We start from the raw sequence: 15,502 nt of genomic DNA, 5'->3' as shown, positions 1-15,502 counted from the left end.
ACCTCCAGAATTTCTGATTCAGTAAGGCATGAGTAGAGCCCAGATTTTCTATTTCTAGCAGATCATGCTGCTGCTGCTGGTCTAATCATCGCAGCTTGAGAACCTCTGCCCGACTTCCACCACACTGATACCGTCTGTACTGCATCCCCTGCTTACTCTCCTCCACATGCTCCCCTGCTCCAGGGCTTTTGCGTTTACTGTTTTCCCAGATACTCCCGCACTTTCTTCCTTATCTCACGTCATTCCTTATATGGCATCTTTCCATTCATCTGATTTCAAATGATAACACTCTCCGCCCCCTCTTACTGTTGAGTAAGCACTCAAACAGTAGTTGATGTTTCAACTGGAGGTCAGCAAGGACTACAACCCTATTGTCTTCAGACCATGAACCATAAAGAAAACACACCTACTGCTGAAACAAAACAGGAATGATTAACAAGGCATTCACTCTGCCCAGGCTGACTCCGTCAAGGGGCTAGAGTTGAAGGAGCAAAGGAAGACACCATTAGCCCTCCCAGAGGCCCTGGACAGGTCACTGTCCTGTCCTTACTTCTCATCTACGGGATGAGGGACTTGACTAAAGTATCTGTGATCTTGTTTCCTGCTCTAAAACTCCAGACTTTATCTTCCTCCAGTCTACATGCCCCACAAAGGGAAGTTTAGGACAGTAGGACCAGTGAGAAACTCTGCCCAGTTTTCTCCTTAGCATTTTCCTCCTTTGGCTATTGCCAACAATTTCACCAAAACAAAGCTAGCAAAATTCTGCTGAGAATCTTCTCCCAATCAAAAGCATGATCCCACAGCAGGGCTGCCATTTTGGTTTTGTGTCAAGTATTTTTTCCTGTGTCCTAACTGATGCCACACCCAACATTATTCTATCTTCATTGCCTCAGAAGTCAACCCACTCCTGGGATTTTCAAACCAGTTCAGATAGGGGAACATCAAGAAATCTTTCTCATCTTTGCTGACCTTGATATATTGAGATTTTAACACCTAAATATAATAACCCACAAAATTTGGGGCTAAATCACAAACTGTCTTATGTATAGAATCCAGTAGAGACAAACAGTAGTGGAAACTGAATTTCAAAGGAAGCCTTATGGCAGAAAAATTTGTAATTTAAAAATGTTGATATTATCATTTAATTTGATCTTACTTTCTGCAAACTGAGAAGCACTGGTTGGTCCACAGCATTTCAGAGTATGGGGTGGAAGAGGGTTAGCTTAGAAGGGTGAGGAGCATAGGTTCTGAATCCACTGGTTATAAGAACTTGTGTGGATTATTCACTTCTCTGAGTTTCAGTTTCCTCCACTATGAAATGGGGATGGTGATGACAGCACCTAACTCCTATGATTGTGGAGAAGTCCAAATAAGGTGGTACTCTTAAACTCTTAAACCAAGCCAGGTACTCAATAAGGGGATGACTAACGTTGGCTATTACTATTCATTGCTGAAGGTCATAGTGAGACGTGTTTAGGAAAGTGTTTGCTCAGGAGAGGGAGAGAGAAGACATAAGAGCCTTTGAGAAGATGGAAGGACCAACAGGAAGGGAAAGGAACAGATATGGGTGGCAGCACAAAGCTGTTGGAGAAGCTATATGTATTGATTTGGCTTGGTTTTCCATTCATTTGAAACTTTAAAAAAGAAAGCCTTACACAGGGCTTCATTTGGAAGGTAGAGCCTGAGGTTATTGACTGTTCAGACCAGGGTGCAAGGGTCATCTGAGCACTCAGTTGAGCAAAAGTCTGTTTCAGGTGTTCTTTGAGATTATCTGTTTCCATGAAACTCTGGGGTTGGCGGACAGTAATATCAGGGCCCTGCACAAGGATTTTCCAAGAGTGATCTTTCCAACTGCGGAGGAAAATTTCAAGGTGTTTTTTTTTTTTTTTTTTTTTCTGCCTTGTTATGTTTTTAAGTAACTTTTCAAAAATAATGGTCTATAAGAGAAGAGTTGGACACAGCCAGAATCACAGTGCTCTCCCCAGGCACTCCAGCTCCCTTCCTTCGAAGCCAAGTCAACACAGTCCAAAGCCAGTTGACACTGTCAGAGAGCTTCCCAAGAGCGTTGTGTTTGCGGTTATTATTTTAAATGCGCTCAACTTTTCCTCAGGTGTCACTGAACTCTGCTCAGTCTGGCCTTCAGGGCATTCACCCTTAAGCAAATAGATAGTGTTTTCAAAAAAGCTTGAATTCTGTTCAGTGCTTCAAATGAGGAAAACTGGAGTTGGAACAGGTTGGAAAACCTTTTGACTCTCTACTGTGGAGTCCATTGTTCCTTCTGGCTTCTTCAAGTTAATGTTCCCAGGTAAGTGACTTATATGGTCTAAAGGATTTGCAGACTATGTTCTGTGAGTCCATTTCCTTTAAGTCTTGCTTTGTGGCATGTTGTGTTTCTGACTCATAAAGGCTGGCATCTTGGTATACAATAACAATGCTACAAGGCTTGGATAGGAACTTGCAGAATACATTAATGATTTCATAATATATATAATACAGATGACTATTGTTTTCTATCTCATTTATAGTAATGCTTTGTAATGCATCAATTCTCTTGAGAATATGTGTGTGTGTATGTGTGTGTGTGTGTGTGTGTGTGTGTGTGTGTGTGTTGGGGGGTGGTGTATGGGAGCATATGGTGCAAATGGGTGAACAGATTGAACAATCTGTCCAAATTATAAATGCTAGCAAAATTTTTAAACTTGCCTTTATGAAAGTGCAGTTCTGTTTTGCCCTGACCACCACAAAATCTTACCCCAGAAAGTTGCTGCTGCTTTAGTACAGAACTATACCAACTCCATTCTCCTAGTTTTCAATAATTTAGATACTGAGCTCTGGATTCATGGCTAGCAGTGGAAAAGTTGGATTCTAAAGTCTAATTTCCATTTTTCAGTTTCCTGAGCCAGTAGAAATCACATGCTGCTGCTGATTTGATCAAATATCATTTACTTTAAGACTGAGTATGAAGTGAGGCATTTCTAAATATTTTGAGGGGGGAAGAGCCTTCTAGACATTTCAGAGGCAAATTATAATGATTGTCCTTAGAAATTTTAATATTGGAAACTGATAGTGGTTATTATTAAGCTTTAAAAGTATTGACTTATTTATAGGCTTATGCTTAATAGACGTTCTTTCTGTGTGCATCCATCCTCACCCCTACTCCCCAAACTCCAGACTTATACTCTGCCCTGTAACACTCCTGTTGTTATCTGTTTTAAGCTTCCATCTCCCTGCCTAGGGAATTATACTCCCCTCCCCACCCCACTCAATTGTAAGCCCTTGAATAATTTGTGTATCCTACTACGAAGAGTGACGGTGACAAATATTTGCTGATGAATGCTGGAAGTGGACTTGGAAGCAATTTAGGAAGAAAACATTGCCCGCTTTGTGGTTTTAGAAGACCTTGAAATTGCTAGAAAATGCCAAGTCCCATTTTGGTAATCAAGTATTAGGGTTATGTTGCTTTATGAAGGTGAAAGAACTACACATGTAGAGTTGAAGTGCTAGGAGGAACTTTGGCGTTAAATCCTATTTTCCTCAAGAGCAGTTCATTAGTTCTCCATCTGAACTGTGACTCCATGAAGCAGGGTTACCCATGTGCACCTCAAGAATCCCTGTGTATTTCTTTCCTTTCTCCATGGGCTGTAGCCTCCAGGGCTGAAGGGCCTCAGTTTCATTATCCCTGGACAGTGTCTTTACTTTATTGACACACACTGTCACCCCACAACCTTTTTATCCGCAAGGCAGTATTTTTCTATTTTTCTTGCTTTTTAGTATAAATCAGTATTTCTTTCCTCCTCTAATGATCCTTGGGAGAAAGAAATCACTGGCTGGGTTTGATAATAACAAAGGGTGACCTTCCTAAATCACTACATGTCAGCAGTGAAAGACATTTCAAGGGCTCTTTAAAAAAACTGGAATTTGTGGTTTCAAAAGGGACTTGAAAATTCACCAGGAGCAGGAGCAGCTCTGGTCTCTGAGCAGCTCAGGGGAGGGGAGAGCGTGGTGCCAGTGGCCTTGAATGGTCTTACAGAAGGGAGGACTTTATAGGAGAAAAGCCAAGGCCAATATTCATACTGGGGTATGGGGTGAAGGAAGCATGTCTCACATCTCTTCTCTCCCCATCACCCCACACCTCAGCTCTCTAGTAGATGCAAGTGTGTTTAGATCTTCCTAATCATTGAGGCCTAAATGTGGAAAAACCTTTGCTTTTTCCTCCTGAACTCAGTCTAGGCAAGATCAACATGTTTTAAAAATAGCATTCTAAAGAAAATGAACGCAGAACAAATCTCCCTGAAGAAAATTTGAAGCCAAGCAGAGTGGTAGAGTTGAAAAGCCATGTCCTAAATTGACAAGAGCCAGGCCCTGTTAGCCTGGCTGTCCCATTACACAACCTGTTTCCTTTGGTCACCTCACGCCAGGTTGCCCGGGAATGAGGTGACCTATGTATGCTCTTGGCCTTGGTAAATGAGGGGGCAGCTCTGCTGGGTCTCGGGGATTTCTATCCTTCCCAGCCTTATGTCTTACTCTAAGAGTATGGATTTATCAGAGTGTTGTGGGTTTTTTTTAAAGTATAAATATAATTATATTCTTTCTTTGCCTAAAAGTCCTTATTAAAGACCCAAGTCCTCAGCATTATTAAGGATTATGATGTCCTGAGGAAAGAGGCAGCCACATTCTCCAGAGCTGTTCCATCCACCGTCCTTCAGACTCACTCTACACCCTTGGGTCCTTGTGTATTGTCTCTCAAGTCCAGGCCTTTGCATGAGCCTGGAACACTCCTCTTATCCTGTTTCCTTGGCTAACTTGCCCCATGTTCAAGGCGTCATCTTAAAAGCACTAGTTGCAGAGCCTTCCCCAGCTCTCCAGGTGGGGACAGGGGCCTGCTTGAGGGTCTTGGAGATGCCCACACTTTTTCTTTACTCCCTGTCATTGGGCTTATTTCTCATGTGTCATCTGTCTTCCTTACACAACGTGAGCTCTTTGAGGACAGGCAGGTTGGAGGGCCTGTGCTCTGTTAGATTTTTAGGTTGGTTAAATCAGGTTCTCAAAGGTTTCTCCCCAGGCTTCAGGCTGTTCTGAACTGACCTAATAATGCAGGGATCTGCAAATATATCTGTGAAGGGCTAGACAGTGGATATTTGGGGCATCAGTGGGAGAGTGGGAATCATCTCTGTCACAGTAGCTCTGATCTGCCATTGTAGCCCCAAAGCAGCCAAGGACAAAGCAAAAACAAGTGGGCATGACCGAGTTCCAATAAAACTTTATGTATAAAAACAGGCAGTGGGTTGAAGGCCTCTATTATTGTCATATCCTTCAGCCTGGAAGGATTCCAGCTCCCAGGAGAACTGTTTTTACCTTGACATTTCTCTTCCCTCCCTCCCTCCTTCCTTCCTTGCGCCCTCCCTTTCTTTCTCCCTTTCTCTCTTGCCTTCTTCTTTCCTCCCTCCTTCCCTTCTTTCCTTCCTTCCTTTCTTCCCCATTTTTCCTACACTGTCAATAGCCAGTTGCTAGTGTTGACCCAGTCTTTGGTGAAGGTCAGCCCACTCATCTATTGCTCCAGACTGGTGTCTTGAATTCACACCAGCAGCCTTGTTGGGCACTTAGGATCTTTGATTAGCTCCTGGCATGGCCTGTGGAAACTTGGATCTCCTCCAGTTTTGACAGCCTCAACCCCTGGGTCCACTGCCCCCTTAGCCCTCTCTCTGAGCTCTATCAATGTCCCAGGTTCTCTCGGGTGACCCATCCAGGTGCTTCCGTCTGCTTACTCCCTCTCCTCCCTGGCAGTGGTCTTCCAGAATGTTGTTGCTAAAGTTCTAAGGTAGAAAAATCCTTGATGTGTATACCAAAGGGTTTCCCTTGTGGCTCAGGCAGTAGAGAATCCTCCTGCAAGGCACGAGACCTGGGTTTGATCCCTGAGTTGGGAAGATCCCCTGGAGAGAGTATTCTTTCCTGGAGAATCCCATGAGCATAGAGGCCAGGCAGGCTATAGTCCATGGGATTGCAAAGTGTCAAACTTGACTGAGCAACTAACACTATGTCTACCAATAAAGATCAGGAGACAGTTCTCTAATGTGAATTTCTGGGTTGATAAGATTACACATTTTATCAAAGAAAAAGAAACTTCAACCCTGAATAGTTAAACAGAAGCACATTGTAGTATATGAGTCATAGACCACATGCCATTTGGCAGAGGGGGAAATTGGCATTGGCATGAGCAATTCAGAATTGTTGGAGGATTCCATGATTAGGTGGCCAAAATCTGCTGACCAGTGCTTAGAAATCTTGATTTCCCACTTTTAGCATCTAGAGTCTCTTAAGTTTATCAGAAGATCATATTTTTTTCTGGAAGACATTAAATACTCAGTCTGTTTTACAAAGAGATTTTTCAGAGATGAGGATAATTTACTACATAAGAAGGTGGAGAAAGGGACCTCCCTGGTGGCCCAGTGGTTAAAACTTTGCCTTCTGGTGCAAGGCGTACAGGTTTGATCCTGTCAGGGAGCTAAGATTCCTCCATACCTAGTGGCCAAAAAACCAAAATTTAAGTAAAAGAAGCTGTATTGTAACAAATTCAATAAAGACTTTAAAGATGGCCCACATCAAAAGAAAAAAAAAATCTTTAAAAAAAAAAAAAGGTGGTGTGAAAAGGAAATAGCTTGGTACCTTTTAACTCTGAGTTCTTTGGTGTGAGTTAAAGTACAATTTTGTTATTACAAATTAAGAAACCCTAATTAAAGCTTCCTGTAATGTATGATACCCAAGTACCTTTCCCACACTTCAGGAAGCTCAAGAACCGATTGTTAGCTTAGATGCTATAGATAGTAGCTGAGAGAGTACAATTAGATGACTTGACATCAGTTTGCACTCTTAAATCATAAACCTTAAATCATGTGAGGAGGAGGCATATTCTCATTACCCTGTATAACAAATGTGTTTGTCACTGAAATCTAGGTTCCTGCTCTTTCCAGGGTTCAGAGACAAGCAGAGATGTGCTCCAGCATCAGCTATACGAGATTCCCAGAATCTAATCGAATAAAAAGGGAATTAATCAGTGGGAAAAAACATGATCTAATGATACATCAGAGTACACTTACAGTGATATGAGACCATTCATCTAATATCTAATTTTGGAAACATTGTTCCTTTTTTTTCTGGAAAATACCAGGGGCAAAGCCTTCATTTATTCTTTCTAGTCATTTTGATATCTCCTTGCACTTTTCCCCAAAAGTAGTGTTAGAAAACTGCCACTGTCTTTGTAGATGCATGCAAGTAATTAATAGTTTCTACACAGTGGCTTTTAAAAGCTAGCTCTCATTTCTGACTGAGCAACTGAGGCATGTCTTATAGCACTGGAGTGTGTGTGTCTTTTAAAGTATAGCTCCTTAGAGTGGACTACCAAAGTTCAGAGTGATGCACTGAACACTTAGAAAGAAAACAAACAGAAGAACAGCTCCAGATATTTGGTAGCTGGCCTGGAACTCAGAGCTAAACTGTGTCATTCCCTTATTAGAAATAAACAATCTCTGTACATAATGTACATTGGAATGCTCCTATACATGTCATACGAACAAGTTGTACCTTCTTGCTTTTTTCCTCTGTGCTATACAGTGTTCTCATTAGCCATGTCTTCCATACGAGTAGTGTATATATGGCAACCTCAATGTCCCCACTCATCCCTTGGTATGCACATCCCATGTTCTCCACATGTGCTTTGCAACATCCCATGTTCTCCACCTCTGCTTTGCAAGCAGGTTCATCTGTACTATTTCTCTAGATTCCACATATATATATTAACATACAATATTTGTTTTTCTCTTTCTGCCTTATTTCACTCTGTATGACAATTCCATCCATGTCTCTGAATATGGCACACTTTGTTCTTTTTATGTCTGAATAATATTCCATTGTATGGGTGTACCACATCTTTATCTGTTCTTTTGCTGAGAGGGAGTTAGTGTTTAATGGGGACAAAGTTTCTGGGGATGGACGATGGTGAGAGTTACACAAAACTATAAATGTACTTACTGCCTCTGAACTGTACAGTGAATTATGGTTAAAATAGTATGTTTTATATTATGTGACTTTTTACCACACACACACACACACACACAAAACATTAAAAAACAAAAGCATCAGGACCAAAAAAAGAAATAATTTCATAGAATACTCACTGTATCACTCAATGTGCTCTAAGGTAACAGAAACAGTAGGATTATATATAGATACATAGAAAAAAATTTATTGTGAGGGATTGAGTCACATAAATACAGAGGCTGAGGAGTTCTTGATCTGCCATCTGCAAGATGCAGGCCCAGGGAAGTCGGGGGTATAGTTCCAGTTCAAATCTAAAGGTCTAAGAACCAAGGGAGCTGTTGGCATAAGTCTCAGTTTGAATCTGAAGACCCAAGAACCAGGAGAGCAAATGTTGGAGAGCAGGAAAAGTTGGATGTCCCAGCTAAAGCAAATGGGCAAATTCACCCTTCTTCAGCCTTAAAAAATTAAGGCTGACATATAACATATGCTGCTGCTGCTGCTAAGTCACGTCAGTCATGTCTGACTCTGCGCGACCCCATACATGGCAGCCCACCAGGCTCCTGTCCCTGGGATTCTCCAGGCAAGAACACTGGAGTGGGTTGCCATTTCCTTCTCCAGTGCATGAAAGTGAGAAGGGAAAGGGAAGTCGCTCAGTCGTGTCCGACTCTTCGTGACCCCATGCACTGTAGCCTACCAGGCTCCTCCGTCCATGGGATTTCCCAGGCAAGAGTACTGGAGTGGGTTGCCATAGCCTTCTCCCATATAACATATATGTTGGCATATAATATTATGTCAGTTTAAGGTGTATATATAATAATATGTTGATTTGACACATTTATATTTATTACAATATGATTACCACTATACTTTTAGCCAGTAACTTTATCACATCACATAATTATTATCATTATTTGTTTTGTGGTGAGAGCATTTAAAATCTAGTCCCCTAGCAATTTTGAAGCATACAGTACAGTATTATTGACTGCCACCACTGTGCTGTACATTAAATCTCCAGATTGTAAAATGGAGATCACAAAAATCACTATATTCAGAAGGAAGTAAAAGGCAAGCAGACCTCATATGAACCCGAATGTATAGAATAGCTGGGGAAATAGGGAGAGTGAGAGACCAGATTGGTTTATTAGCTTCTGCTTAACAGATGATCTGAGGAGGGCAGGTGATGATGGGGTGGGGGAACTTGGTTGCCAAGCCTGAAGGGCAAAGGGAGCTTTCTCTGCCTTCTCCTTTTGGGACAGCTGATGTACAGACTCAGTTTCCTGTCCTTTTCATACCTGTCCTGCAAGGTGAATTTTACCACCATCACCATCATTGCCTGACTTAAAAGGTGAAGTCAGGGCCCAGAGAAAGGTTAAAAAGCATATCCAACAACACAGAGTGAAGCTGTAGGCAGTAACAGAATCTGTGAAACTCCAAAATCCACAGACAAGACACTACACCAATGGCCTCTAAACACTGCCAAATATTTGCACACCACTGGAAAGAAATCTTTCTAAATGAAGCCAGGAAAAAAAATTGGAGACTGGATTTTTTCATAAAAGTCTTATTTTAAAATTAGGAAATGAAATCTTATAACCATTGTTAAAGTTTTTACATTGTCCCCTTATCAAAGAGTATCTTAGCCTCTTGAAAAAGTTTTTGGTCAAAATTTCGAAAATGGTGTGACCAGAAAACATTGCAGACTGAATGTATTATTGCTGTAAGTAAAGAAATTTTGTTGTTGGATAAAAGAATTTTGAATTAGGTATTTTTTTTAGTATTTTTTTTTTACTGACCTGATAAACTAGGTAATTAATGTTTCTCACTCTACTTCTTAATATTGAGTTTATTTTTAATTTTTTTATAAATCATGCTGAAAGGTACTATTATCTTGATAGTACTTTTGATATGATGTAATGAGGATACTTTGCCTCCGTGATCTTCCTCTCCAAAACACACAACCCTTGTCTAATCATGAGAAAAACAGCAGATAAATCCCAATTTAAGGAACATTCTACAAAACAACTCCTCAGTACATCTCAAAACTGTCAAGATCATAAAAAACAAGAGATTTGTAAGAAATTGTCATGGTTAAGAGAAGCTTACAGAGATTTCACAACTTAATGGAATGTGTTTATAGCTTCACAATGCTTTGTACTATTGGATATTTAATCTTTGCCAGTATTTCAGTGAGCTTTTTTAGTATTTGTCATTGATCTGCATCCAAATTTATTCATTGGATTACAATATAATGATTTTTTTCTAATTTTATGAGCTTTTAAATTTCAGGAAAGGATATTAATTCTGATTAAATATCTTTTTCATCTATCAAAATGATAGATCAAAATGTTTACATCAAATGTTTACATGTTTAGATCAAATGTTTACATCAAATGTTTCTATCATTGCATTCCGGGTATCAACATTTCTCACTATATTTTTTTCATAAACTGCTAAATTATACTGAACATATTTAGTATTTTTAAATCTATTTTCAAAAGTAATTATAATCCTGTTTTTTTTCCTTATAACATTTTTGTTTGTTTTGATATCAAGGTTATACTTGTGTTACAAAATGAATTAGGTAGCAGATTCCCTGGTCCACGCTGAATTTGCCATATTCTGCATCTAGTGGCTGCATTTACAAAGGAGCACTGACGCCTACCCACAGTATTTGACAGTATTTGGCTGTCATTGGCCAGCTTCACTGACCCAAGAATGTCACCAGTGGGTTGTGCCCATCTACTGGTTTTTAGTTTTACTCACTTGAAAAATCAATCAAATAAACAAGCAAGCACAGATAAGAAGAAAGAACAAATAAAAAACAGCTATCCACCTATCAACCAGAGAAGCCCATAGTCAATGGCTTGGGATTATTATTTCCTAATAATTAGACTCTTTCATGGGATTATCAACTAACTAAAAAGCCTGTTTTTGTCTGAGATTGTTAGTTAAGGACATTTCTTGAACCCAATTGTTCTTCTGTTTGGCTGCATTGATTAAAGATGAGAAAATAAATAATAATTGCAATGATTCTTTTTTTAAAAAATTTATTTTTAATTGAAGGATAATTACTTTACAGTATTGTGTTGGTTTCTGCCATACATCAACATGAATCGGCCATAGGTATACATATGTCCCTCCCTCCCATCTCCACCTGATCGCGGCCCTCCAGGTTTTTACAGAGCACTGGTTTGAGCTCCCTGAGCCATACAGCAAATTCACACTGGCTATTTATTGTACATGTGGTAGTGTGTATGCTTCCATGCTACTCTCTCCATTTGTCCCACCCCTGCCTTCCCCCACTGCTATGTGCACAAGTCTGTTCTCTATGTCTGTATCTCCATTGCTGCCATGCAAATAAGTTCATCAGGACCATCTTTCTAGATTTCATATATATGCATTAATATGTGATATTTGTTTTTCTCTTTCTGACTTACTTCAGTCTGTATAAGTAGACTCTAGGTTCATCTTCTTTTTAGAACTGACTCAAATGCATTCCTTTTTATGGCTGAGTAATATTTCATTGTATATATGTACTACAGCTTCTTTATTCCATTCTTCTGTTGATGGACATCTAGGTTGCTTCCTTGTTCTAGCTATTGTAAATAGTGCTGCAATGAATATTGGGATACATGTCTCTTTTTCAGTTGTGGTTTTCTCAGGGTATATTTCTCAGGGTACTGGTCTTCCAGTAGTGGGGCTGTTGGGTCATATGGTAGTTTTATTCCTAGTTTTTTAAAGGAATCGCCATACTGTTCTCCATAGTAGCTGTATCAATTTACATTCCCTTCAACATTGCAAGAGAGTTCCCTTTTTCTTACACTCCAGCATTTATTGTTTATAGATTTTTGGATGATGGCCATTCTGACTGGTATTAGGTGATATCTCATTATAGTTTTGATTTGCATTTCTCTAATAATGAGTGATGTTGAGCATCTTTCCATATGCTTATTAGCCTTCTGTATGTCTTCTTCATTGAAATGTCTGTTTAGGTCTTCTGCCCCTTTTTTGATTGGGTTGTTTGTTTTTCTGGTATTGAGTTGCATGAGCTGCTTGTATATTTTGGAAATTAATCCTTTGTCAGTTGTTTCATTTGCTATTATTTTCTCCCATTCTGAGGGTTGTCTTTTCACCATCTTTATAGTTTCCTTTGCAGTACAAAAGTTCTTAAGTTTAATTAGGTCTCATTTGTTTATTTTTGATTTTATTTCCATTACTCTGGAAAGCGGGCCATAGAAGATCTTGCTGTGATTTATGGCATAGACTGTTCTGCCTATGTTTTTCTCTAAGAGTTTCTGGTCTTACATTTAGGTCTTTAATCCATTTTGAGTTCAGCTTTGTGTCTGGTGTTAGGAAGTGTTTTAATTTCATTCATTAACATGTAGCTGTCCAGTTTTCCCAGAAGCACTTATTGAAGAGACCATCTTTTCTCCATTGTATATTCTTGCCTCCTTTGTCAAAGATAAGGTGTCCATAGATGTATGGGTTTATCTTTGGGCTTTCTACCTTATTCCTTTGCTCTATATTTCTGCTTTTGTGAAAGTACCATACAGTCTTTATGACTGTAGCTTTGTAGTATAGTCTGAATCAGGCAGGTTGACTCCTCCAGTTTCGTTCTTCTTTCTCAAGATTGCTTTGGCTATTCAGGGTCTTTTGTATTTCCATACAAACTGTGAAATTTCTTGTTCCAATTCTGTGAAAAATGCCATTGGTGATTTGACAGGGATTGCACTGAATCTGTACTCCAGTATTCTTGCCTGGAGAATCCCAGGGACGGGGGAGCCTGGTGGGCTGCTGTCTATGGGGCCACACAGAGTCGGACACGACTGAAGTGACTTAGCAGCAGCAGCAGCAGCAGCACTGAATCTGTAGATTGCTTTTAGTAGTATAGTCATTTTCACAATACTGATTCTTCCAACCCAGGAACATGGACTATCTCTCCATCTGTTTATGCTGTCTTTGACTGCTTTCATCAGTTTCTTATAGTTTTCTGTATACAGTTCTTTTGTCTCCTTAGGTAGGTTTATTCCTAGGTATTTTATTCTTTTTTTTTTTTTGCAAGGGTAAATGAGATTGATTTCTTAATTTCTCTTCCTGATTTTTCATTGTTAGTGTATAGGAATGCAAGTGATTTCTGTATATTGATTTTGTATCCTGCAACTTTACTAAATTGACTAGTTAGCTCTAGTAATTTTCTGATAGTATTTTTAGGGTTTCTATGTATAGTATCATGTCTTCTGCAAGCAGTGAGAGTTTTACTTCTTCTTTTCCAATCTGGATTTCTTTTATTTCTTTATAATCTTTCTCTGATTGCCATGGTTAGGTCTTTGAAAACTGTGTTGAATAATAGTTGTGAGAGAGGGCACCCTTGTCTTATGCCTGATCTTAGAGGAAATGTTTTCAGTTTTTCACCATTGAGAATAATGTTTGCACTGGGTTTATCATATATGGCCTTTGTTATGCTGAGGTAGGTTTTTTCTATGCCCATTTTTGGATGAGTTTTTATCATAAATGGGTGCTGAATTTATTCAAAAGCTTTTTATTCATCTATTGAGATTATCATGGTTAATCATACGATTTTTATCTTTCAGTTTGTTAATACAGTGTATCACAATGATTGATTTGTGTATATTGAAGAAGTCTTGTATCCCTGGAATAAACCCAACTTGTTAATGGTGTATGACCTTTTTAATATGCTGTTGAATTCTGTTTGCTAGAATTTTTTTGAGGATTTTTGCATCTATGTTCATCAGTGATATTGGCATATAATTTTATTTTTTGTGTGATGTCTTTATCTGGTTTGGTATCAGGGTGATAGTGGCCTTGTAGAATGAGTTTGAAAGTGTTCTTTCCTCTGCAATTTTTTGGAAGAGTTTGAGAAAGATAGGCATTAGCTTGTCTCTAAATGTCTGATAGAATTCACCTGTGGAGTCAATTGGCCCTGTGCTTTTGTTTTTTGAGAGGTTTTTTTTTTAATCAGTTTTGATTTCAGTGTTTATAGTTGGCTTATTCATAGTTTCTATTTCTTCCTGGCTCAGTTTTGGAAGGTTGAACTTTTCTAAGAATCCTGGGGTGGTCTTCCTCCAGCTTCACTGTCACCATCATAGGGCCCTGCTGACCCCATGGGGCTTGGAACAGCTGACCAGCAGACTTTCTTGTGTCCACAACCATCATGCCTGGAGTTTCAATTGAAGGCTTCTGAGGGCACCCTGGGGAATAAGAATTAAGTGATAAAGGGATACATGGCAAATATTTTGAAGAACCCACACAAGAAAGAAGATGACCTGTAACCAAGATAACTAATTTTATTAATTCACTAAATCCACAAATATTTTTTAGAAGCCTACCTTGCACAGAAACTGTTCAAGGTGTTTGAAACGCATTAGCAAAGTGTCCATTCTAGTTGAAACAGTCAAATAAACACAACCAAAAAAAAAAAAGAATCTGTCCATTTCTTCCAGGTTGTCCATTGTATTGGCATATAAAGTTGCTCATAATAGTCTCTTATGATCTTTTGTATGTCTGCATTGTCTATCATAACTTCTCCTTTTTCATCTCTAATTTTGTTGATTTGATTCTTCTCCCCCTTTTCCTTGTTGAGTCTGGCTAATAGTTTGTCAATTTTGTTTATCTTCTCAAAGAACCAACTTTCAGTTTTATGAGTCTTTACTATTGTTTCCTTTCTTTCTTTTTCATTTATTTCTACTCTGATCTTTATGATTTATTTCCTTCTATTAACCTTGAGGGGTTTTGTTCTTTACCAGTTGTTTTAGGTGTAAAATTAGGTTGTCTATTTGATGTTTTTCTTGTTTCTTAAGGTAGGATTGTATTGCTATAAGCTTCTCTCTTAGAACAGCTTTTGCTGCATCCCATAGGTTTTGAGTCATCATGCTTTCATTGCATTCATTTCTAGGAATTTTTTTATTTCCCTTTTAATTTCTTCAGTAACCTATTCATTATTTAGAAATGTATTGTGTAATCTCCATGTATTTATGCTTTTTTACAGTTTTTTTTCCTTGTAATTGATATCTAGTTTCATAGCATTGTGGTCATAAAAGATGCTTGATACAATTTCAATTTTCTTAAATTTACTGAGGCTTGATTTATGACCCAAGATGTGGTCTATGCTTGAGAATATTCCATGTGCACTTGAGAAGAAAGTGTGTTGTTCTGCATTTAGATGAAATGTCCTGAAGAGGTCAATTAGGTCCCACCTGGCCTAATGTGTCATTTAACACCTTGTTTCCTTATTAATTTTCTGTTTTGATGATCTGTCCATTGGTGCAAGTGGAATGTCAAGTCCCCTACTACTATTGTGTTACTGTCAATTTCCCCTTTTATGTCTGTTAGTGTTTGCTTTATGTATTGTGGTGCTCCTATGTTGGGTGCATAAATACTTAACAATTGTTATGTCTTCTTCTTGGATTGACCCCTTGATCATTATGTAGTGACCTTCATTGTTTCTTTT

General features: G+C 38.9%; 1 protein-coding gene across 3 annotated transcripts in view; it reads left to right on the top strand.

Moving 5' to 3' along the window:
* The first annotated feature begins 2,219 nt into the window (after positions 1-2,219).
* The window catches only part of ABCB11 (ATP binding cassette subfamily B member 11), a 98,473-nt gene continuing 85,190 nt past the window's right edge, over positions 2,220-15,502 (top strand). For 2 of the 3 annotated variants that reach the window (XM_043488260.1, XM_043488258.1), the window contains exon 1: positions 2,220-2,306. The gene's annotated coding sequence lies outside the window, so the exon portion shown is untranslated. The remainder of the gene's footprint in view (positions 2,307-15,502) is intronic. The other variant, XM_043488259.1, reaches the window with a different exon arrangement.

Source organism: Cervus canadensis, chromosome 15, assembly GCF_019320065.1.
Source record: "Cervus canadensis isolate Bull #8, Minnesota chromosome 15, ASM1932006v1, whole genome shotgun sequence".
Classification (NCBI taxonomy): Eukaryota; Metazoa; Chordata; class Mammalia; order Artiodactyla; family Cervidae; genus Cervus; species Cervus canadensis.
The sequence above is the reverse complement of the archived record's forward strand: the minus strand, read 5'-3'. Positions and strand labels throughout refer to the sequence as shown.